Source organism: Octopus bimaculoides, chromosome 3 (assembly GCF_046866305.1).
Source record: "Octopus bimaculoides isolate indiv1 chromosome 3, ASM4686630v1, whole genome shotgun sequence".
Lineage (NCBI taxonomy): Eukaryota > Metazoa > Mollusca > Cephalopoda > Octopoda > Octopodidae > Octopus > Octopus bimaculoides.
In genome coordinates this window covers 31,583,186-31,608,836 of record NC_142930.1, presented here as the reverse complement: position 1 = coordinate 31,608,836, position 25,651 = coordinate 31,583,186, and the positions used below count along the sequence as shown (strand labels likewise).

Below are 25,651 nucleotides of genomic sequence, written 5' to 3'. Positions count from 1 at the left end.
GGTTTTCATCAACCACTCTTCACCATGCAAAACTGGTGGTGGTGCCAATTTAGTTACAATGACTCAACCAAGTAACAAATTATACTAGATTTCTTGTTACCAGTAGCATTCTGAGAGATTTGACATCACATCATATATATGGCATGACTGAGTAGTAAGAAGCTTGCTTTCCAGCCACATGGTTCCGGGTTCAGTCCCACTGCATGGCACTTTTGGCAAGTGTTTTCTACTATAGCCTCAGGCTGACTAAAGCCTTGTGAGTGGATTTGATAGACAGAAACTGAAAGAATCCCATCATACATATATATATATATATATATGGATATATTTGTGTGTCTGTGTTTGTCCCCCAACCATTGCTTGACAACTGATGTTGATGAGTTTATATCCCCATTACTAGTGGTTCAGCAAAAGAGACTGATAAAGTAAGTACTGGGCTTACAAAGAATAAGTCCTGAGGTCGATTTGTTCAACTAAAGGCAATGCTCCAGCATGGCCACAGTCAAATGACTGAAACAAGTAAAAGAATATATATATATATATATATATATATATATATATATATATATATATATATATATATATATACACATACATAAACTTTTAAACATAAATTGATGTGTTGAATAAAGACAATAATAGTTGTTTTAAATAAGTGTAGAAAGGATAATATTCTACAAATCTTAAATTTTATTGACCAAAGAATTATCCTTTAATGCTTTAAGTTGTATAGCTTGAGTCAGCCCTAACTGAGCAAATATTATATGGAAAAATAAAGGTTTAGTTAAATTTGGCAGCTATTTCTAGCACATTGAGCTACCATGAAGAGGTTATCTTTATTTGCTCAAGTAGTGTTTTTGTTGGGGTTTTTTTTGGTTTTTTAGTTCTAATCATCATCTTTACTATGACTTGCAAATTTATCAGAGATTTCAAAATGGGCTATGACTATTGCAGTATAAGGAAGGTAACTCTGACGTTTTATTTATAATCATGATAAAGAAATTGCCATTAATTTTAAGATACTGTTTCATTTGTAAGACAAAACATCAGTATTCTGCATATAACGGTAAACAATTCTCCTATTTTTTCTCCTTAGATAAATTAAAGCATTGAAATGCCAAGATTTAATGCACTCACATGAGAAATAATGAATGTAAATTACAGTTGTTAGCCAAGTAACTTACTCACTGTGTAGTCATTCACTTGGTTAGCAGTTCTAAGTAATAAAATTCTTAAAAATATGAGATGAATTCTGACTTTTCAAACAAAGTGTTTCTTCAAAAGCAGTTGTAAATCACCACACTTCAATTACATTTTAATTTAGAGTCTTTTACATCTTTTCATCACTCCTATATTCTTCCTTCCCTTTCTCTCTCTCTCTCTCTCTCTCTCTCTCTCTATATATATATATATATATATATATATATATATATATATATATATATTATATGTAGCCTCTCAGCATAGAATATTATTTTGTACTTATCAGCTATACCCACATGCATTATCTACCTATAGTTAGATAGGTAGAAGACAGATATGGCCAAGTAGTTAAGTTTACATTGCAACCATGAAGTTCTGCATTTGATTCCCTTGCATGGCATTTTGAGCAAATATCTTTTAAAACAGGCTTGAATTACTTAAGCTTGAGTAGATGCCTTTTAGATGGACTGTAATTCAACATCCAGCCTTGTCACACTGTCATGTTGATTCTACATGAGAATTGCATTTAGGATGTACTTGTCTGTCTCATCAGCCACTTCATCCACTGATTGAATGTATAGGTCTTTTACTTGAATGAATAACTGGCATTAATACATCATACAAATGCCAATCATCATCATCATCATCATTATATATATATATATATATATATATATATATATATATATATATATATATATATAATTCACATTACTTGGGGAAAATTGTCTAGTACCCGTAATGTGTTGCCTAGTTTCAAATCGTAGTTGTAACACTTACACCCATAAATCTTTGTATTTATGTTAGAATTAACTATTCATTAAGAGACTTAGAATCATGAATCTTTATAGATTTTCATATTAATTGTGTTGCCTTTTTTCTTGGTAAAATTATTTAATTAAATATTTTCCAGTTGAATCTACTGTAAAAAATCAAGTGGTCATTCAAACATTCCACATCACACCACTTATTCTGCAACTCTTCAGGTAGTATTTCAACTACAAACAATATGATTACATTCAACACTGTCATATTATAGTACAGAACTTTAGTGGGCAACAATATCCACAACCTTATCCATTACATCCAATCCACTACTATATTTTATGTGTCTAGATCCAGTTTTTGATCCATGTTATTATTCAACAAGTTCATTATCTTTGTGATATTATCATTAATTTATTCTTTAATTAAGCCATTAACTTAGTAAATCAAAGTTATATTAAGTGTGTGTATTTCATTTGTTTTTGTATTTTGATTTAATACCAGAAATGTTAAGTCTATAATCACCTGATCTTCCTACCTTTTTCCACCGCTTTTTCTCACTTCTCTGAAATAGCAGTGGATAGTTGTATAAGAATGATGGATTAAATATCTTAGAGCATTTAATTTCTCCTTTCTATATTCTAAATTTAAAATATGCCTGAGCCATCTTTATATTTCATGTTTCCAAGGTCAGTAAATTAAGTTTCAGTTGTTAATTTGATCAGTTTTCTTATCATACTCAACTCTTTTAATTATTGGCTTTGTGCCTATATAAGGAAACTGTTACAATAAAGTCTTAGCAAAGAAAAATCACAACATTGTTTTAATTCCTAGCCATATCCACTTCACTGAAGTTACCTATGCCCATACACATTATGTAATTTCATTTACCCTACTATATGAAGCTGAGATTTAATGTCTGTGAGAAGTCAATTGTATAAGTTACCATAACCAACATGGATGTCTGATAGGCCTCAGGGAGAAAATATGACTGTCACAATTTTACCTTCCTTTTCTTATAGAAGATGAAATGTCTGTCTTGGCAATTTTTGGTTGGTGTCCTTCACCTTGTAAACAATGGTGTGCTAATTTGTCATTACTAACAGTAAAAAACATAAAGAAATTTAAAATTCAAAAACTAATTTGCCTAAAGAAAAATTACTTAGCAGCTACTGACAAAATTAGCAATTTTGCATCTTTTACGAAGAGATAAAGGAAAAGGGAAAATAGATCAAGAAAGTTATTTTTTGCTTAAGAAAGTTACTTTTCTATCATAGAGCTATTTTCGTAGTGTAGTGATAAGTAAATAAGTTATGAACTTATAATTCATAACTTTTATTACATTCTGTTATGAATTGTTTTATAATAATTTATAATCCACTAATTAGTGGCAAAGGGACAACTCTGTGTTAATGACTAATATACATACACCAAAACTCCATTTCTATCTCTTACTATCCAGACAAGTAAATATGACTTGTTTGGTTCAGGTTTATGTATGGAGTGACATTACATTGTCTTCAGTTCCACTAATTTGATTGGTCTTCTACTTTCACTTTACTTCATCACTTCACCTGAAAACAAAGGAAACCATACACTTCTACTGCATATTTCCATTTACCTCCCACTACTTCAGAAACCACACTCGTAACCATCTAGTACTATCACTACTAACTCTGTTATCATAACTGCCCTTTTACCATAATAACAGATATTTTATAAGCTTTATATAGTCTATTGAGTTGTTATTTAACTAATATAGGAGTGTAATGAGGATAAAAATGTTTTTTTTCTTTTTAGATTGCTAATACACAAAGAAAAACAATGAACATCACAGCTTTTTAATCTTATCCTTCTCTAACACTGCCTAAATTAAGCAATAATTATCAGAAACATTTTAGACTCACTTTCAGTCCATCTTTATCTTGCTTTTTGAAATAATACCATTATGTTGTTTGATGGACTTAACCTACTATGCCTGATAAGTCACTATGTTTAATGAAAAAAAATCTCCCCTCCCTTTCAAATATTAAGGTGTTAGTAAACCCATGCCTTTTAAGATAATGTAATTTTAGTAATGTGTCTGCTACTTTTCATGCTTGGTAATGTTACTTCATTTTTCTCAAATGAATTTTTTTTCAAAACTTATTTTAGATTTAGAAATATAACACACTTCCATATCTATATAAAAACATGCAAATTTATTAACTCATTTATTGTCAAACATGTAAATAATTTCCTCTGTGAAAAAATCCACAGTAATAATTTATGGAAGAATGGTAGCAGGATAAAAGGTTTGGAAACTAAATGGAAATACAGGATAATTCTATTGCCAAATCTTTCTGTCAGAGAATTTCATATAATAAAGTTATTTTTTTAGATCAACCTAAATAAAAATAACATTAATAATGATATTTTTCTTGTGGAAAGAAAATAAATATATATATACATATATATATTTTGAACAAGATGTAATTTCATCTAAAATTGTAATAAATAAACTGACATCAGTCTTTTCTCTGTAATTATTTTCATCTCTCAAGAGTATTTATCAAAATTTATTAACCATATATCTATCAAGAATATGCAGATATTTTTTGAATGTGTAGGTGCATGTTTTTGTCTCTCTCTGCTCAATAATTTCTGTGATGCAACTCTGAATTTGTTCTTGTTTGTTTGTTGGTTGGTTTTTTACTATTTTTATCATTAACAACAATAATAGTTTAATTAATCACTAATAACTTCATTAGATAGAGAATGCAGCTATATTAAGAATGAAAAAGTACTGTAGGCTAAAACTATGATTTTACTCCCAATACTATGTAATATAATATTGATTGGCAGTATCAAACAAAATGTCTTGTGGTGTTTAATTACACTAATTGACATTCTGATTTTGCATCCTGCAAGGTCTTGATAAAATAAATACCAGTCAAGAACTGGAGTTGGTTGTAATCAATTCTATTCTCACTAAAATTTTGAAGCCTTGTATTTATGTTTAAAATTAGTACTTCATAATATAATATAGGCTTTCATTTCTTAAATTTACTTTGTAGCATCATCAGCTTCTTGGTATTCTTCTAATTTAATGTTGTAGTAGTAGTAGTAGTAGTAGTAGTAGTAGTAGTAGTAGTAGTAGTGCAGATTTTCTTTCCTTGGCTCAAGACCTGTGGAAAAGATGAACTGGAATTGATAGTTGTTCATAGCTTTTTCAAGAGAATTCTTTCATTTGATGATTTTCCTTTGTCATTATAACCTTTAAGAAGGGTATAAATGTTATATGATCTCATCCACCTCTGTTTTAAATTTGTTGTCTTATTTTCTTTCACTAGTTTCAGTTTTTAGACTAGCCATGCCAGAGCCCTACCTTATGTTAAAATAAGAAATGTATTATTTCAAGAGTGATGGATAATAGAATTGCTAAAATGCCAACTTACAATATTTAGTTTTGTCTCCTCAAAGTGCATTGACATAACTTTGCCTTTTGTTCTTGCAGGGCCGATAAGACAAGCAGGTTAGAGTCAATTACATGAACGGCATGTCCCCCTCAAAAAATGTATAATTCCGTGGCGATGTTAGTGACAGTCTATAGTTACTTCCCTTGCGGCATTGAATTATGCCCCTTTACGTTCTGAACTAAAATCTACTGGGATCAACTGTTTTTCATTTCTACAGAGTCAGGCCCGTAAATGTCAGTAATATATTAAAAGTTGATCAATCGCCTATAATTCTTCCCAGTTAATGTATGGCAAATTTTATTCAAATAAAATTGAAAAAATGTTACCTAATGTAACTTGATGAAAACAATTCACTTGATGAAAACAATTCACTTGATAAAATTAAGGGTGTGGTACTTTTTCTCTCCTTTCAAAGAACTGTTAGCTGTTTATGTCTTGTAAAAATATATGCTTTGAGTTTCACCTCATTCACTGCTGATTGCTGTAATGATTATAATGATACAATGTTATATAGTCTCCTCTTATTTGAAGATGCTAGGTTCAGTAGCGCTCAAGTACATGTCCTGTCATATCTATTTACATTCTAAGTTCAAATTTTGCCAGTGTCAGTTTTGCCTTTCATCATTCCAGGGTTAACAATATAAATACCTGTCAAGTAAGTATTCAAGTGACTCAGTTTATTCTCAGTCTACCCCTCTTTTGAGAGGGACCAGTGTTGGAAATTAATATTATTGAAATTGTAATGTCTGATCTCCCAGATTCATATCTGAAGCATCAATTCTACTAACCTAAATGAAATGATCATAAGTCATCCTTCTGGCATTAATATGATAAATACTAGTCATGTGCTGATTTTGTTTCAGTCTCTCTTCCCTAAAATGTATAGCCATGTTAAAACTGCTATAAATCATTATTATACTAGCAGAAGCTTTAGCGTGCTGGACAATCTGTCATTGGTTACGTGTCTTTATGTTCTTAGTTCAAATCCTGAAAGCTGAATTTGCCTTTCATCCCTCCAAAGTTTACAAACAAGTACCAGTAATATACTGCAGTTGAATGCATTGGCTATACCCCCTCCTTCCTCCCCTACAAATTTGTGGCCTTGTGATAATGTAAAACAAGCTATTATTATTATTATCTATGATGCTGTAGAAAGAGCCATAATTGATAATAGCATTAGCCTTCAGTTTCAGAAGTATTAATTATGAAACTCAGTAGTTCAATATTTTTATTTCCTATTCATGTCATCGTCGTCGTCATCATTATTATTAATGAGGCAAAGAAAGAATTGGTAAAGAATTGGACAAAATTGCTTGTGGAGAATAAAGCTTCACCTCTATGTTTCTAGTTAAAATTCTGTTGAGATTAACTTCCTGGCATAGATAAAATAAGTGCCAATAACAAACTGACAGGGGTTTAATTAAATCAACTGCAACTCCTCCATAAAATGTTATGGCTTTCCACCAATGTTAGAAATCCTTATTATTTTATTATTAGGCTGGTGGATTGGCAGAAATATTAGGGGCATGAAGCAAAAATGTCTTGCAGTACTTTTTCCAGCTCTTTTACATTCTGAGTTCAAATCCCACAAAGGTAAACTTTGTCCTTCATCTTTCCAAAGTTGATAAAATAAAGTACCAGTTATAGCTTGATATAATTCACTGTTCTCTCCCACCAATTTTCTGGCCTTGAATTTATGTTTAAAATCATTATTGTTGTTATTGAGACAGTCAGAATGGCTTAAATAGTAGAGTGCTCAACTGAATCTATTTATGTCTGTTTCAACTTCTGTCTCATTTCTGATTTTAAAATTTTCCAGTAAAAAGGATAAATAAAGTCTATATATTATACTGCAGACAACTGTATTGTCTACCATTATAGAATGTTAGTAAAATATTATTATTGGATGGTGAATGGCACAGTTGTTAGACCATATACCTTTATGTTCTGAGTTTAAATCCTGTTGAAGTCACCTTTGCCTTTTATTCTTCTGTGGGTCAATAAAATGAGTGCTAGGCAAAACTGAAGTTTGAGGTAATTGATTATAAACTCCTCCCAAATTTATGATCATGTACCTAAATTAGGAATAATGATTACTATTGTTATTAATGCTGTGAAGTCACAAATAGAGTACCGAGCTAAGATACCTTGTGATATGTAGTTACTTCCCTTTATATTTTAAGTTTAAATCCCACCAGTGTTGACATTGCTTTGCTTTTCATGTCTCTTTCCCAGAAGGTGATAAGATATATACAATGCATGTACTTGGGTTGGGTCGGATCAATTCAGTATATATATATATATATATATATATATATATATATATATATATATATCCTTCCTTACAAATTTATAGTATTTGTGCCAATGTAAGAAATCATTATTTATTATGCTCATATGGCAGTGAACTGGCAGAATTGTTAGCATGTCGGATAAAATGCTCAGCAGCATTTCTTCTGACTCATTACATTCTGAGTTCAAATTTCACCAGGGTCAACTTTGCCTTTCATCCTTTTGGGGTCGATAAAATAAGTACCAGTTGAGCACTGGGGTCGATGAAATCGATTGACCACCTCCCACTGAAAAATTGCTGGCCTTGTGCCAAAATTTGAAACTATTATGTATTATTCATACCTGCCACATGCACACACACACACACACATATAAACCAATATGTCTTTTAAATTTATCTGCTGAGTGAAAGGAAGAAAGAAAGCAATTATTTATTAAAACACATTGTCATTATGGTTTTTTTCTTGTTTCATCCAATTTCATTTGTATTTTGTATATGTTTACTCCCACACCACCTAACCAATCTTCACTTAACAGGAATGTCTGAAATGTCTTGGGGGTTGTTTCTGTTTTTGTTGTTGTTTACTTATAACTGCTGTAATTTGAAATTACATAAATTTGTTGTTGTCAGGTCTCTACTAGAGATTTGCACAGTTACCTCACAATATATTGTTGTAATACATTAAGGGACAGTAGGAAGACATATTAAATGCTTTGTAGTATTTTGCCTCTTCATGCTCAGAGTTCAAATCCCAACATTATCGATTTTGCCTTTCATCCTCCCTGGATTGATAAAATAAGTACCGGTAATACACTAGAGAAGTAGTAAAATGTGTGGTCACTATGTACCACGTTAGATTTAATTTTTCTCAATTCATACCTCTTCTGTTAATGTGTATTTATAGAATAAGCTCTGTATGTGTGTGTGCGTGTGTGTGTCATTGATAGATGAAATTTTTTTGTTCTCATTTACACACACATGAAATTTGCCCACCATAAACATAGACAACAACCTACTATAAGCTGCTCTGAGTTTGTCATTGGAAGAAATATTACACAGGAACTCAATAGTAAAACCCATTGAAATTTGTATATATATATATATATATATATATATATATATATATATATATATATATATATATATATATATATATATGTGTGTGTGTGTGTGTGTGTGTGTAATTTACTCCATATAGACTTTATATAGAGGGATACATATCAAGACCTTTATATAAATGTATAAGCATTATCACACACACGTATATGTATACACATACACATATACTTGCAAAGAAACAGATCAATAAATATGCATACACACAGATACACTTATCTCTGTAAACAATCTATTTTGTGTAATTCTCTGTTATATTTTTTAACTCAGCAGATAATTAGTAAATTCCTGGCAACAACATTCACTGTCTTCATAAAAAGCACTTTTTTTCTTGTTCCTTTTTTTTTTTTACAACCTGACATTACTAACAACAACCATTTCTATTGTAAATACTCCCATATTGACTGTTCATAATTTTATTATTATATTATCTAGATGTTGGCTTAACTCAAAAAGAAATTTAAAAACAAAAAAAAAATCCGTACAAAAGACGCACATGGAATCATTGCAAGTCTCATCACTTGCAATGATGAATTTAGCTGCCTTATTGAAGGTGTTACAAAGCCTTCTTACTGATTACAACTCAAGTCAAGTTTTACTCAACTCATTTACACCTCATTACATAACAAGCTGGATTTTTACTTTCATTTTCTTTTATTTATAATTCCTGAATTGTTCTGAGTTAGGTCAGGTTCAGAGTAGCCCTACTGGGTGGGAAAAAGGAATACTAGGCAGAGGAGATTAGATGTAATATTTTCATGATGTAGATTGTATGACATGAAGTTTGTCCCAATTATTTTGTTAGACACACTTTATAAATAAAACTTTCAAACCATCATTCATACACACACACACACACACACACACTCTCTCTCTCTCTCTCTCTCCCAGAAATCTTAAAAGATCTGTGGCAATCTATAAATTATAAATCCCAAATATTTATTACCCATATATGTCTGTAAGCTCACACACACATGTATTTATATACATATTCTATATATATATATATATACATGCATATTTATTTATATACATACATACATACATAATGGGATAATACTACCAGACAACATTAAAACTGTCAGTTTGGAAATAAGTTTAGTAGAATCCTGTTTATACTTTATGTGTCTATTTTCCATATGTCAATAAAAGAGGATATTTAGAACAATAGACAATAATAATGATTTCATTATTACCACAAGAGCCAAAGATAGGGGATCATTACTAACATGAGTTACAGAAATTATAGTATACAAATATGTGATAGTCTCCAAAGAGAAAAACCATTATTTAGGGTCAAGAATTGCCCTGGTTACTAAGAGTAAGTAGATTATCCCAGTTATATTCCCTGGTTTACAGATGCCTGCTGACAGTAGGCCTATTCAGTTGGAGTATCCTCACCATCCTCACAAAAAAAAAAAAATAATAATAATAATAATAATAATGAAAGATATAAAATTTGATTAGGATGAAGCAATGCTATTTCAATTACTTTTAAACTTGACTTGAGTTGTATATAACATATGAGCTGAGAAATAGGTAAATCTCTCTGAAGCAGTGTTAAAATCTTTGCTGTGATGGCATAGTCTTTGAATGGCACTGTTGGATGGTCTAACCCTCATTAACCATGTGGGAATGTCAGATGCCGCCTAAGAGGAAATACCACTCTCACATTAATTTTGAAATCTATCTCCATTGGTACGTAACTCTCAATTTTGAGTTTCACTATCAATAGAGAGAACTTTCACACCATTGACTTTTGAAATTAATTTTGAAGGAAAAAATATAATATTAAAAAAATATATGCGTATGTGCATATATATACATAAGTATATGTATATGTTTACATATGTGTATATATGTATGTGTGTATATATACACACACACACACGTGTGTGTGTGTATATGTATATATATATATATATATATATATATATATATATTAATAAAAAAAAATTTAACAATTTGTAAATTAATTTGTGTAATGATGTCGACTGAAGTTTGAAATTGATTAACATGTTGTCTGTCACCAATAGCGACATCTGAAGCAGTTGTTGGTGAAAATATATCTTGACAATTTTAACGGAGTGAAATGAAGTGAGGTTAGGTGCAGGGAACACAGTATAGTCCCCTCCCTAACTGATTTGCTGACTGGTGCTGATGGAGCAGGAGAGGAAAATGGACTGATGATGTTGTTTTTACCTATAATTTCTATGTTATTGCAAAGGTGATATATTTTTTGAAATCCCCAAAATTGGACTATACAACTTGTTTTGGTCCCTAAAACCTACCCTGAACACCTTGGTATCTGCTCTCCACACATCTTGCTGAAATCAGCTAAGTTTAGAAAAAAAAACATTTGGAAAATTTTTTTAATTAAGACAAAAAAATGTGAACTTGTAAATTATTATATCAACTATTTGCAAGGAATGTTATGTGCAATAAAATATTTATTGGTACTATTTTATTCAAGTTGTTTCTATTGTTGTCTTTTTTATTCTTTTTTTTTTTTTCAGACACTGAATGATTGAGAAGTCAAGATTAATGAAGCATAGTTAATGATTGATTTGATTTGTAAGTTGATGAAGATCAGGGGTAGGAATGGAGTTCTAGGATTTTTTTATTCTTTCGTAGAAAAATTGAATAAGGTGTTTTATGCAAAGTCATGAAAATGGAATATAAAGAGGAAATAATTGAACATAAGTATTTAGTATTACATTTCTGTTATTAATTCCTGGGTAGCACATGCAAATAAAAATACCATCTTTTATTGTCAAGTTCCTAATGTTTTTTACTGTAGCTTCAATGGAAACTTGGAGTGACATTTCCATAGGTATTTTTTGATGGAAGAAGCATTAGCATAAAAGTCTTCTTTAACCTGCATGTGAACCTATGTGATGGTACTTCCAATGTGGAATTCATTGTATTTGCTACAGGGAAATTTAGGTGTAGATTTGATATTGCAGAGATTGTAGTAGTAGCAGTAGAGAGAGAGAGAGAGAGAGCACTACACAGTATCATACCTGTGTTTGTAGAATATTGATGAAAGATCATTGCACATATCAAGAAAACAACTTTGCACTTCACTCCTAACTAAAACTCTTATAGTTTCTGCAAATGCTACTCCTCATTATCAGCTGAAGGCAACTCTGACTGAACTGACCTCTTTGATCAAAAGCATTCTGGTATTGACCATCAATCTCTTTTAAGATGACAGGATGTGATTTGAGAGAAATTTGATATTTCCATACAAGTTCATATATTGGTTAATCTTATAGTTGGAAAACTTAGTGTGATGACCAAACTCATATTCTTGCTGTGTAGTTAGAAAGTAGTCATTAAGATGCCAAAGAATAAACAAATAAGGAGAAATGGCAACCAAATGAAATTGCACAAAGAGGAAATACAAAAAGATAACAGTGTTAGAGATGGATTTTCGAACTAGTTTAAATAAATAAATGGTCATTTCTTCTTAATGAGTTTTTCACTGGTGGAGTTCACTTTTCTAAATCAGAAATAATTATATTTATGTTCAATCTAATACATACACGAGTAAAATATTGAGCCTATAATTTTGTACCAGTTACAATTTTCTGTAACTATGTATAAACATATACTTTTTTTAAATACATGACATTTTATTTTATGATGCAGTGTTCAAGTTTATCTTGTTTCAATGTTGCAGATATAGCTGTGTACAAGGGGGTGCTGAAAAGTTCCTGGCTTCTGAGTTCTTTTACAGGGTTTAGAAAAACTGAAGGACTACTGCAATAAGTATGTGAATCTGAGAGAGGAATATGATGAATGAAACTATAATTAACTGCTCCTCCTGTATTTTCTTTTACCCAAAGCCAGGAACTTTTCAGCACCTCTTTGTAGATACAGAGTTTACTTTGTAACTATTGCATATCCACTTTTGGCAAGTATCCAAGTATCTTCTACTATAGGCTCGGGCTGATCAATGCCTTGTGAGTGGAGTTAGTTGATGGTAGCTGTGGAAGTCCATAACATGTATGTGCTTGAATGTTGACGTTTCTATATCCTCACATGAGACATCTGAGCAAAAAGTCTACCACATTTTAATGTAAAAACAACTGCTGCAATTCACTATGTAATCTGTAAGGCCTTCTCTGAGGAGGGTCCTTACTGAAGACAGGCCAAAACAAAACAATACTTTATGTACATTGCCCAACAGTTTAATCAAAAACTAAAATATATGTCTGCAGTCCTACATGGTGTATAAAATCAAATGTAGCAAACTTTCATACACACATACTACAGAGCAGAGACATTAGCTATCAACACCTTTTCTTCATAAATTTCCTGAAGAAGGGTCCTAACTCTGAAATATTGAGATAACATTGACTTGAATTATTAATTTTTATAACTTACATTATTTTGGCTTAAAAAAAAATATTTAAAACATTATGTTTGTATGTATGTAAATATGATCATCATAATCCTCATTTAACATCCATTTTACCTTGCTTGCAAGGGTCAGGTGGAATTTATTGAGGCAGATTTTTTATGGCTGAATGCCCTTCCTGTTGCCAACTCTCACCTGTTTCCAAACAAGGTAATATTTGCTCGTACCTAAATCATGTTTTTCACAGAAGATTGAAAACAACCAGCCTTGCTTGTATGATGATGATGTTATCACATGATGTTTAGATAAGAGTGCACTCAAACACACACACTCACACACATTTAATATACAGGCGGTTAGCTGGCAGAAATGTTAGCACACCAGACGAAATGCTTAGCGGTATTTCATCTGTCTTTATGTTCCAAGTTCGACTTTGCCTTTCATCCTTTCAGGGTCGATAAATTAGGTACCAGTTGCTTACTGGGGTAGATCTAATCGACTGGCCCCCTCCCCAAAAAATTTCGGGCCTTGTGCTTAGAGTAGAAAAGAATATAGAGAATTTAAACTCAAGCTACTATAAAAACATGATTCCCTGACAAGCTTGAATAACAAATCATGTATTTCCTAACAATCTTTCAGACTCAAATACACAACATAGCTGGTCTTTTTTTTTTTTTTTTTTTTTTGAAAAAACGAGAAACAATACTGGTCTTTGAAAAAGGTCGCTGGTTTTTGAGAAAACATAAGAAAGTACAAGAAGCTAAAAAAAAAAAGAAGTGTAATGTAAAAATAAAATAGATAGTTAAGAGTTGGTCCATTTGACTCAGAATTAATATGGTTGATGTAAGTTAATGCAATGGGAAGATGGTCAAAATTTATGAGGCTACACACTGAATTAGAAGAGGGTGGTGTTTTCCATTTCAGTAATTTATCCAGACACTTACATTTAATAAAAAGTTTCAGTTCTGGAAATATTAGGTCAGTAGAATTCTTAAATCTAAAATAACAATAAATATGAGATCTTTCAGTTAAGCTGGCAATCTTTCTGATTCTTTAACATATGGCATGGATTGTTCTACGATGCTCCACTTGATGGTGTGTGGTATGTAGTTGGCCTTCAGATCCTAAATACAACTCTCTAATTTCATGACTTTATTATTTACAAGTCAGAAAGAAGATTGGTGCTCGCATATCTTTTTTAAAATTACTTTCACATATACTAACGTATTAAATGAGAACAAGTGCTCAATACTGCATTTGATCAATAAACATTCTTTGTTTGTAAATTAAGTGTCACCAATTATTTCGTGTGGGAAGTTTGCATTTACTGAATATTGTATCAATGTACCTAAACCTTGTAACATTGTATATAGGTGCAGGCATGACTGTTTGGTTAAGAAGTTTTCCTCCAAATTATGTGGTCTTAGGTTCAGTCCCACTGCATGACACATTGGGCAGATGTCGTCTACAATAGCCCCAGGCTAACCAAAGACTTGTATGTGGACTTGGTAAAGAGAAACTGAATGAAGCCCATCATGTATGTGTGTGTGTGTTCTTTATTTGTGAATTAACAGTGCTACAATTAGTTTCATACAGAAAGTTCACATTTTTCGAGCACACCACTTGTGAATATTGGTAACCATGTCCATGTTGGATATGACATGAGATTACACAAAATTATACAAGACTTCGGAATTTTTTTTTTTTTTTTTTTCCCCTTGTAGATAAGTGGAGACAACTCACTTGGGTACTTGTATTGGCCTTGGGGTTATTTTGCAAGTATTTATGTTCAACTCAGATTAATTGCATTAAACAAGAACATTCATATATACCTGCGTATATAAATGTATACTAACATATACAACATGTGATTCATGCCTGCATTTTGTAGATGTATTTGCATGTGTATCTAATCATTTGTAGGCTTTACTCAGGTTTGAATGTATATTAGTCCATGAAACTGTAAGTACATAAAATATATTTTACAAATTGTATGATGTCTTGTATCTGTGTTATGTATATGTTATACATATCTGTGCAGTCTAGAATTCCAGCATGAGTTCCTATGAGCGTATGTTTATTATGCATATTGATACTTATAATCAATAGTAACATTGTATCTCATTCTGGTTGAATAGAGCTGGTGAATGGGGGAATCATACTTGAAATTATTTCATAGCTTAAATTGTTGTTTGTACATGCAAGAGTGGAGGCGCAATGGCCCAGTGGTTAGGGCAGCAGACTCGCGGTCATAGGATCGCGGTTTCGATTCCCAGACCGGGCGTTGTGAGTGTTTGAGCAAAAACACCTAAAGCTCTACGATGCTCCGGCAGGGTATGGTGGCAAACCCTGCTGTACTCTTTCACCACAACTTTCTCTCACTCTTACTTCCTGTTTCTGTTGTGCATGTAATTCAAAGGGTCAGCCTTGTCACTGTGTCACGCTGAATATCCCCGAGAACTACGTTAAGGGTACACGTGTCTGTGGAGTGCTCAGCTACTTGCACGTTAATTTCACGAGCAGGCTGTTCCGTTGATCGTATCAACTGGAACCCTTGACGTCGTAAGCGACGAAGTGCCAACAACTGTACATGCAAGGGGAGAAGTTTTCTTCTTGATGTTCAAAATGTTCATTGTTGAAGTTATGTTTCATTTCTCTGTTACACAAAGCTCGCATCTGCTGCCTCATCCCTTATATCTGTTGGCTTTCACTATGATACTCTAGTTTATTTGGGTGGGTGAATGTCATATAGAACAGACAGAGAAAGAAGTCAGCATACTTTTTATCCAGAAGTTATAATGTTCTGGTCAGTGCGTTGTTGTCAATCTATCAGATGTGTTTTAGGATTGGTTTAGGATATTTGAGTGTATAGCAACAGCACCTTCCCAGAATTTGCAACTAGGGTATGGTAACTTTATATCTAGGAAATATAATATTCTAACCATTTGATAGTTTGAAACTTGATGGAAGTGCTTACAAAAATTCCCCAATATTCAGTGAACTCTTACTTCTGTTGGCAACAAAAGGGTTCTCTCACTGAGTGAAAAGAAGATTTTAGGATGTTTTTGTATGAACAAGAATGTTGCATTGTAGTGAGATGTGGGTCCTGAATGCAGAGGACTTGCAAAGACTAGAGAGCAATGAAGCTTGTATGCTCTTTTAGTTGTGCAATGTAAGCGTGCATGTATGACAAAGTGTTAATGTACTGAGAGAAAAATTAGACATAAGAGGAGTCAGATGTAGTGTGCAAGAGAGAAGACTACACTGGATTGGTCATGTAATGCATATGGATGATGAGAGCTGTATATAGAAGTGCCAATTGCTTAAAGTGGATCGAACTTGTAGAAGGAAACCCAGAAAGACATGAGACAAAGTAGTGAAGGCTGACAAAAGACTGAGACAACTGGTAATTTACTGTGCTCAAGAGAGACCATCTATCACAACAGAAATGATATCCTAAATCCATTGCCCCACCCTGTGATTCTATGGATTTATGAGACACACACTCAAAAGGAAAAGATATACTTTTACTTAATCAGGAAAGAACTCTATCATTATGTTAATCGTGATGGCACTTGTGCCCAGCGTCACCTTTGTGGCATGTGTAAAGACTTTCGAGCGAGAACGTTGCCAGTGCCGCTGGACTGGCTCCTGTGCAGGTGGCACATAAAATACACCATTTTGAGCCTGGCCGTTGCCAGTACCACCTGACTTGGCCTTCGTGCCGGTGGCACGTAAAAGCACCCACTACATTCTCGGCGTGGTTGGCGTTAGGAAGGGCATCCAGCTGTAGAAACTCTGCCAAATCAGTCAAATTGTCCAACCCATGCTAGCATGGAAAGCGGACGTTAAATAATGATGATGATGATGATGATGATGTTCTTATATTTTGATAAAAATCTGTCAAATTTTTCATATTTTTCCTTGATTTCACATCTTTTGAGTAAATGTCTATTTAGAGAGTCTGCAAAATTATTTTAAGAAACAGCCACAATATCCTGAAAACCAGGCTTTTTTATGTGTGTGTGTGTGTGTGTGTGTGTAGTGGATCTTGCAGACATGGCGTGGATCTGATCCTACATAGCTAAATTTAAATTAACAGTTCAACAATACTTTTCTCACGGTAAAACAATAGTTTTTTTTCTGACAGTAGTTACATTTGCCAGATGCCTTAGCTAAGCAAAATATTGCCTTCGCCAAGCAAAATATTGCCTTCGCCCACCCGTCCGTACGTGCTGTCACCATCGGCCGACCAGTTTCCTCCTCCACCTCGCCCGCACCGTCGCTACGCTGAGCTCTCCGACTCAAAGGGATGTGCTCGCCTCTTCTTTCTGCCGACGGTCGAACCCGCGTAACCCGCCGTGCGATCAACTCTACACGGCCAGCGCATCCCCAATTCTTCCGCCGACCACCCGCCCGCCTCATAGTGAGCACTGTTGCCGTTGTTCCACGCCCCGCGCCACGTCAGATCCGCTCACTCACTCGCTTGCTCGCCAGCCCGCCAGCAGCTGCCCATCCGTTCGTGCTGTCGCCATCGGCCGACCAGTTTCCTCCTCCTCCTCGCCCGCACCGTCGCTACGCTGAGCTCTCCGACTCAAAGGGATGTGCTCGCCTCTTCTTTCTGCCGATGGTCGGACCCGCATAACCCGCCGCGCGATCGACTCTACATGGCCAGCGCGTCCACGATTCTTCCGCCGACCACCCACCCACCCGCCCGCCTTGCAGGGAGTGCTGTCACCGTCATTCCACGCCTCGCGCCACAGCAGATCCGCTCGCCCGCCGGCAGCCACCGTTTCGTTCGTGCTCCCGTTCCATTCATGCTCGCGTACCGTTTGGCTGTCCGGTCTCTTGCGGGGTTCTCGTTTCCGTTTCCGCACGTTTCCTTTTCGTCCCCTCGCCGACCCGCGGCCTCGTCGTCGTTGTCTTCAAGGACCTGGTCAGGTTACGCCACTGACCTCGTGTCGCGTCGCCGCCGGTGCGGCGGACGGGCTAGTTATCACTTCCTGATCCGCCACAGGCGACGCGACATCACCGAAAGAGAACGATGCCGTGTGTTCGTCCCGCTAGCCCGGGACGGAATAACCGTGGCTTCAACTCCGGGTGTCGCGGCGGTGGTGCCCGCAATCTCCTCACACTCACCATCCCGGCATCGTCGTTGCTTTGGTGCGTTCGGTGGCCGACAATGCCGTTTTCGTCATCGCACACACGCTTCTCGTTGACCGCAGCCCGTGCTGCTGCAGCAGCAGTAGTCTGTCGCAATCGTTTCGGAGCGGCCGCTCGCTCGCGCGCGCTCGGTCGGTGGCTTGGGCGGAGGCAACCATCGTAGCGGAAGAAGGGAAAGCAGCTGTCCCGCCTACTCGCTGCACGTCATCCTCTTCTCATCTCGTCTGACCGTCCGTTTCTGTGTTGCGCATGGTGGCTGCAGCCAGAAACCGCCTCGCTTCTTCGACCCGCACCGGCGCCCATCCTTCCGCAGCGGCCCGGTGTGCGGTAGTCGGATCGCAAACCGTTTCTACTCGGCGAACTCTTTTTCTTCATCGTGCACGCTTCTCCGCTTCTACCGCAGTGCAGCGGATTAGGATGCGTACGTACGTACGAACGGCCGCCGCTGCAGCCTCCTCCGAGCGCTCGTCCACTCAACTCGGCGGCGGCCGCGATTCAGTCTCCTCTTCGCTCGTTTGCTCTCCGCGCGCGGCGGCGGCGATGGCAGTGGGCCTTCCTCGACCGCCTTCCGCTCGCCGATCGACGCGACGGAGAAGCTACTACAGCGACGACGACGATACCTTGTTGTTCCTGCCAGTAGTCATATGCTTGTCTCAAAGCTTAAGCCATGCAAGTGTAAATTCATGCCGTAAACAAATGGTGAAACCGCGAATGGCTCAGGAACCGGACCTAATCCTCGGGACCGTATTCCTCACCGCGAAGAGAGTGGATAACTGTGGCAATTCTAGAGCTAATACATGCAACCGAAGCCGCGATCGCAGGTCGCACCCGGGTGTCGGGCCAAAAAACGGCTTCCGGCAGCCGCCACTGCGCCTCCGCGCGCTCGGCGTCGCCGCCGGTCGCCTGCTCAACCGGGTCCGGGGCTGCGCGGTTCCCGCGCCAGTTCCCGCCGGTTGCAACGATACGGTCGGCCTTCTGCATTGGTCGCGACGCAAATATTAGACTGAGACCGACGCGTACAGGCCGTCGCAGCAGCCGCCGTGCTCCACGAGCGGGTCGAGGCGTGCGGCGGCTTCACGCCCCTTTGATTTTGGTGACTCTGGATAACTGTCAGTACGATCGCACGGGCTAGTATCGACTAGCCTTCGCGCGACGGGTCCCCCGCGAGTCCACCCTATCAACTGTCGACGGCCCGGTAAGTGCCGACCGTGGTGGCAAAGGGTAACGGGTTCGATTCCGGAGAGGGAGAATGCAAAACGGCTACCACATTCAAGGAAGGCAGCAAGCCCGCAAATTACCCACTCCCGGCACGGGGAGGTAGTGACGAAAAATAACGACGCGGGACTCTGTCGAGGCCCCGCAATCGGAATGAGTACACTTCAAATCCGTTAACGAGGATCGACCGGAGGGCAAGACTGGTGCCAGCAGCCGCGGTAATTCCAGCTCCGGTAGCGTATATTAAAATTGTTGCGTTTGAAAAACTCGTAGTCGGATTTCGGGTCTCAAAAACGTGCCCCAGCACGTTCGGGGCGACGGCGCCGTCGCGGGTGCGCCTCGAGCGCGTCCGCTTCGGTCGTCCGTTCGCACTCCCGGCCCTATTCGCCGGTGCGTGCGCGGAGCTCTGCGCGCATCGTCGCTGCGTCGACCGCTCCGGCAGCCCGTCTCCGCCTCCGCTCCACCCGTCCGGTCGGCACGCGAGCGTTCGGCTTCGCCTTCACCGGCGTCGCCGTCGCCGCTGCCGGCGCCGGTTCGCGGTAGGGTGGAACAAACGGAGCGGGCGCCGCCGGGTGTCACCGTTCGCACGCGTTGCGGTAGCGCGTCCACCCGGTCGTTTCGGCCCGCACGGTTCCTCCGAGGGTGCTCTTCGCCGAGTGTCCGAGGCGGCCGGTACGTTCACTGTGAAAAAATTAGAGTGCTCAGAGCGAGCCCCGCCGTCTTGCATACGAAAAGCATGGAATGATGGAAAATGGCCTCGTCCGCGCGTCGTCCGTCGGTCTCCGTTCACGACGAGGCAATGATCGAAGGGAGCGATCGGGGCCACTCGTATTGCGACGTTAGAGGTGAAATTCTTGGATCGTCGCAAGATGCACTGCAGCGACGGCGTGTGGCAAGCACGTTTTCCTCGATCAAGAGCGAAAGTCGGAAGTTCGAAGACGATCAGATACCGTCATAGTTCCGACTGTAAACGATGCCGACTGGCGCGCCACCGGCGTTCGCTTCGATGACCTGGCGGGGAGCCTGCGCGAGGAGCCTGTGCGGGAAACCATAGTCGGTTCCGGGGGAGTATGGTTGCAAAACAGAAACTTAAAGGAATTGACGGAAGGGCACCACCAGGAGTGGAGCCTGCGGCTTAATTTGACTCAACGCGGGAAAACTCACTCGGTCCGGACACCGGTAAGATTGACAGATCGATAGCTCTTTCTCGATTCGGTGGGTGGTGGTGCATGGCCGTTCTTAGTTGGTGGAGCGATTCGTCTGGTTGATTACGATAACGAACGAGACTCCGGCCTGCTAACTAGCGCGTCGATTAGTGCTTTTCCGGTAGCGAGGCGGCGCCGAAGCCGTCGTCGGTAGCTCCGCGCGCGGCCCGGGCTTGCCGTTGCCGCCGCTCTCCTTCGCGTCCGGCGTTGCGGCCGCGTCCGGCGTTGCGGCCGCGTCCGGCTGCCGCCTTTCCCTCGCGGGGGAGGCGGTTTGCGCGGCGTGGTTGCGGCGTCGGTTGCAGAGCGGCGGCGGTGACCCGGTCGGCTCGGCCCGCGCGAGCACGGCGGCGGCACGCCGTCGCGCCCGGGCCAGTCGGTTGGTGAACGCAGCGCTTCTTAGAGGGACGGGCGGCAGAAAGCCGCACGAGGCGGAGCGATAACAGGTCTGTGATGCCCTTAGATGTCCGGGGCCGCACGTGCGCTACACTGGAGTTATCAGCGGGCGCGTCTTCCCCGGCCTGAGAGGGTCGGGAAACCTCTGAACCACCTCCCGTGATAGGGATCGGGGCCTGGAACCAACCCCGTGAACAAGGAATACCCGGTAGGCGCAGGTCATCAGCCCGCGTCGATCTCGTCCCTGCCCTTTGTACACACCGCCCGTCGCTACTACCGGTGAGGTCCTCGGATCTGGCCGACGAGTCCGCTTACGCGCGGCGGCGTCGGCGTTCCGCGCCGTCGTCGGCGCGTTCTCTGATGGCCCGGAGAAGACGACCGAACCCGATCGCTTCGAGGAAGTAAAAGTCGTAACAAGGTTTCCGTAGGTGAACCTGCGGAGGGATCATTACCGCAGCCTGCATAGCAGCAGCAGCAACCCGCCCGTTGCCTGCCGTTGCAGCCCTGCTCCTCGCCAATCACTCCTCGCCTTCCGGCGCGATCCAGCCGGTTTCGTAAGCCGCAGCCGGGCCCCTCGCACTCGTCGGCCCTCTAACAGTGCAGCTGCAGCCGAGCAACAAGAAGCAGCAGCGGCGGACGAAGCCCGCACTCGTTCCCTGCTGTCGTCTCTCTCTCTGCTGCTGCTGCCGACCGCGCAGTTTTCACCCAGCCTGCGCCCGCCCTCATACAGTGCGCTAGGCCGACGGTGCTGCACGCTTTGCGGTTCCACGAACCTCAATTTCTCTCTCGTCTTCCTTCGTTTCCTCGCCCGCGTCCGCCAGCGCCTCCGGCCGTCGCGGTATTTAACATGAAAGACAGCTTCGGCAGTCGCGCGCTGTTCCGCTGCCGCAGCCCTTGCAACTCCTCGCCTAATTCTATTTCCTTTTTTCCGTTCGCTTTCCTTTTTTGTCGACCGCCGCCGCCTCAGCAGCAGCACCGGTAGCGCGGTCGTCAGTACTAGTAGTAGCAAATACTGAAACCCTGGACGGGGGATCACTCGGCTCGTCCGTCGGTCGATGAAGAGCGCGGCTATCCGCGTGAACTGATGCGAATTGCAGGACTCGGTGAACATCGACACCTCGAACGCACATTGCGGCCCCGGGATCCCATCGTCCCGGGGCCCCGTCCGATCGCGAGGCGGTCACGACACGAAAAAGCCGTCCGCCACTGCTGAAGCCGGCAGCGGCGGGGAGTCGGGAGTCGCAGGAAAGGGCGCGCGCCGGGGAGTCGGGAGTCGCAGGAAAGGGCGCGCGCCGGGGAAGTGGCCGTGAGTGGCGGGAACAGCTCGCCTTTCGTTCTCGCTGCTTCTGCTTCCGGCCCGACTAGCGAGCGCGCGCCGCTCGATCCTCCGTCTCCCGCAATGCCAGACCGTCATCTCTGCGACACGCTACGACAGCTGCAGCAGCAGGGAACGAACGGACGGACGGAACGGACAGACGGTCGGTCTGTCCGCGCCCGCACCCTCCGCCGTTCGTGCGCACTCTTCTGCCTGCCGCACCTCGCCGTCGTTGCCTCCTCCGTAGCCGCCGCCGCTGTCTTCTTCTTCGGTCGGCCTTCTAACCTCTTCTATTTCACTAATAGCTAGAATAGAGATATCACAGACCTCCAACGAAATCTATTGTTCTCAACGATATGTTTATCCTTCAGGTCAATTATAAAAGCAAGAAGCCCCAAGCAAAAGTCAGTTAGTGAGAGCGACTATCAGCTAGTGAACAGACAACTAGTCATGGCCACAAGCAAGCAGCTACTAAAGACAAATGGTCAGAAGGAGAAACAAAGTTATAATCAGCCAACTATGAGACACAAGTCCCTCGACACTATAACTTTCACTAGTTCAATTTCTTTTCTCTTACAACATCACTCTTCCTCCATCTGTGGATTACTATTACGAGAACGTGTACACACATACTGGCCAAAATTAACTTTTTTACCTCGCATGTTTTTCCATTTACTAACTATACATACCAACCTATCGTGGTTTTGGATATATACAATGTAATGGTAAATAAATATTTTCTTTACAACTTCTATCAGAGTTCTTTCATCTTTACATAATGGCAATCAATGAAGAACCAATCCTTACAAACTGGTGATGACTCCAATGTTCCATATTGTTTACAAATTAATCTCAACTGTTACAAGATAAACTTCAGCTGTTACATCATCATCATCGTTTAACGTCCGCTTTCCATGCTAGCATGGGTTAGACGATTTGACTGAGGACTGGTGAAACCAGATGGCTACACCAGGCTCCAATCTGATTTGGCAGAGTTTCTACAGCTGGATGCCCTTCCTAACGCCAACCACTCTGAGAGTGTAGTGGGTGCTTTTACGTGCCACCGGCACGAAGGCCAGTCAGGTGGTACTGGCAACAGTCACACTCAAAATGGTGTATTTTACGTGCCACCTGCACAGGAGCCAGTCCAGCGGCACTGGCACGATCTCGCTCAAATATCTTTACACATGCCACCGGCACAAGTGCCAGGAAGGCGACGCTGGGCACAGGTGCCATCATGATTTCTCTTTCGCTTGCCCAACAGGTCTTCACAAGCCGAGTTTCATGTCCTGCATAGTATGATCCTCTAGCTTCAATATACTTGTAGCACTCTAGCCACTATGTGAAAGCCCTATGGAAGTTCTCCAAAATGAAGGTGTCCAGAACCCTTGTCGTAGTCTCCATTTCTTCAACAAGACTGCTCTTAAGGTTCTCCTTCACCACAGGAAATAACCAAAAGTCACAGGGGGAATAGTATGGACTGTAAGGAAGGTGAGGCACCATTTTGATGTTCATCTATGTCAAGTTGTTGGTTACCAGGATGGAATTATGGGCTGGTACATTGTCCTGGTAGAAGTTGATGAGCTCTTGCCTTTTGAGATGAAATTGCTTCCTGAACTCCCTCAAAATCACCACAATATACTCTGTGTTGAGGATCATCATGAACTTCCTAGTGAACTTGCTTACCTAGCTATCTCAGGTCTGGGAAAGCCTGGATGTTTCCACTGGACACTGTCTCTTGGTCTCTGGATCATAACAGTGGATCCAGTTTTTGTCACAAGTCACCAGAGACTGGAGGTAATGAGCTCAACCATCTCTCTACTGCTGTGGTGGCTCATAGATAAAATTAGTGGGGGTGCTTCAGAAAATTTTTAGCTGTTGTTTTAATATTGTGTAAAAGGAAACAAACATATAAAAAGAAAATTTATACAGAAACTTGATCAGTTCGCGTTTTAGCCACTGCCAGGTAGTGTGTTTAATTTGTTCACTAAACACTGCCACAAATTCCCCCTTATTCTTCAAAAATCCCCCCTAAATCACAAAATAAGGTGGGAAAATCTGTCCTATTTTTCAAATCCTGGCAACAACACTGTAGCTGGAAGCAGGATAATAATCTAATTCTACACTTTATCACATTCAAGAATATAAACATGTTTTTAAGCACAACACATGTGGAATCAAAAAGAAACACTACCTTTCACCAGCAAACCAGGGTTGGCATGGCGTGAACCACAGTGCTCTCTCTCCCTAGCGTGCAGCTTCATATCTCGGACATGTGAGCATGCGCACAACAGCCAAACAACATGTCACTGGAACTGTGAAGCACACGGTTCTATACAAGGATTTTTGTATTTTTTTCACAAACTAGTAAATGGCTACTGACATTAAGCGTAAGGATTATATAATGTACAAGTATAAAGAAAGAATTAAAGGAAAATGAACTCATTATATTGAATGTCATTGATAATACCAAGTGGAAATAGGGGGTGCTGCAGTGCCTATACACGAGCTGCCACTACCCTGCTGTCATCAACACATCTTCCTTTCTGTTTGTTAGTGAGCACCTTTGGAAAAAGCTTTACATAAATTTTGTGCACATGTAGATCTTCATGAATAATTCTGTGTAGTTGCCACATCAACTCCAAACTAAATGCTTACTGTCTTTATAGCCACATGATGCTCTTCATCTGGAAAATTGCAAATTTTCTCAACCAGCTCTGACATTTTGTCATCCCTCTCACTCCCACACTTCTCATCACCTTCTCTCTATCGTCTTTGAACCTCTTGTACAAGCAAAAAACATATGCTTGGCACATACAAGTTAATCCACAAGCTGCCTGGAGTATTTTGTAAGTTTGTGTAGTGTTTTTGCCCAGTCTAAAACAAAAATTTATTACATAACGAGCTTCAAAATTGTCATGTGCTGGCTGCATTCTGCAAATTAGTCACCTGTGATAAGCAGTATTTAGTAGGTGTGTTCAATGTGCTGTTACAGCCATCTCCCTCAACCAAGGATAAAAAAAGTTGGAAGATTAGCTCACTGGATGTATAGTAATGATATACTAAAATTACAATAAGCTAGGATAGTTATAACTACTTTTCCTAAAAACAGGTCTCAAAACTTCTGGAATGCACCCTTTACCTAAGTTTTGTACCACT

General features: G+C 39.9%; 1 non-coding gene and 1 pseudogene across 1 annotated transcript; both read left to right on the top strand.

Moving 5' to 3' along the window:
• Positions 1 to 18,981: 18,981 nt before the first annotated feature.
• Positions 18,982 to 21,628, top strand: LOC149136496 (small subunit ribosomal RNA; annotated as a pseudogene).
• Positions 21,629 to 22,193: 565 nt separating this feature from the next.
• Positions 22,194 to 22,356, top strand: LOC149136495 (5.8S ribosomal RNA). The gene has a single exon (XR_016241295.1). It is a non-coding gene; the product is annotated as a 5.8S ribosomal RNA (ribosomal RNA).
• Positions 22,357 to 25,651: the final 3,295 nt, after the last annotated feature.